This window comes from Leguminivora glycinivorella, chromosome Z, assembly GCF_023078275.1.
Source record: "Leguminivora glycinivorella isolate SPB_JAAS2020 chromosome Z, LegGlyc_1.1, whole genome shotgun sequence".
In the NCBI taxonomy this organism is placed as follows: Eukaryota; Metazoa; Arthropoda; class Insecta; order Lepidoptera; family Tortricidae; genus Leguminivora; species Leguminivora glycinivorella.
Genome location: NC_062998.1, coordinates 34,836,565 through 34,837,532, shown reverse-complemented (window position 1 = coordinate 34,837,532; position 968 = coordinate 34,836,565).

Genomic DNA, 968 nt, shown 5'->3' with positions numbered 1-968 from the left:
GGCATTGTTTTCTTTTTAACCCTTAACCAGGCTTACTGCGTTTAAACATTATCCGATTCCGATATCGGATTTAACTAGGAAGGATTTCAAAGGCAAAAATCAAAGATGGCGGCTTAACTGATGGGATATCGGTCCTACATCCGATAATGTGAAAAGTTGAAAACTCACTTAGGGTGATGTTTCACATTCAGTATTTCATACCATAAGTAGTTCGGTTTTAACTTTTCAACCTTCTAAAAATCAAGGAGTTCAATTTCCCTAATTCGTCTATGCCAAGTATGCCAACCAAGGACGATATAATACCGGGACAGACAAAGCCCATACAAATAAGCGTGACCCTGAAATGGGCCTTTTAGGCTTATAACTAGATGGCGCTGTTTCGCAGCCTGGAAGTGGCCAAAATCTTATTTTCCCCAAATATTTGAAATATTTTTGCGTTTTTGAGAACAAATTCGTCTATCACTACTTTGAAAAAATCTCTTATCTCACGCTGCTCCTCAAAGTTAAAACGCAGTAAGTCTATATGCATTTACAATTTTCTTTTCATTGACACGAAGATACAAGTTTTTTTCCCCTCACTAGCTCAGAAACACGTGTTTTGTCCTTCAATACCAGCGGGTAAAAACGCATTTTATCCACTAGTGGATAAAGTAATTAGACCTTGAATATAGTCATTTTTTCTGCTTTAAAATTAATAAAAGTGAGTGAATCTAGTGATGACGATGATTTACCACCTGTGGAACTACTGGAAACAGTGATAAACGCGCTTTTTGAGTTGTACTTTCCTCGCTATAGTGAGGGGAAAAGTTTTGTGTTACACTCGGGTGCAAATGTATTTTACTTCTCGTGTGTTAAAAAACTCGCAAGTTCAGGATTCTATTCTAGAACCACTCGCTTCGCTCGTGGTTCAACTATAGAATCCTTTCACTTACTCGTTTTTCAATTCCACACTCGCCGTTAAAATACAA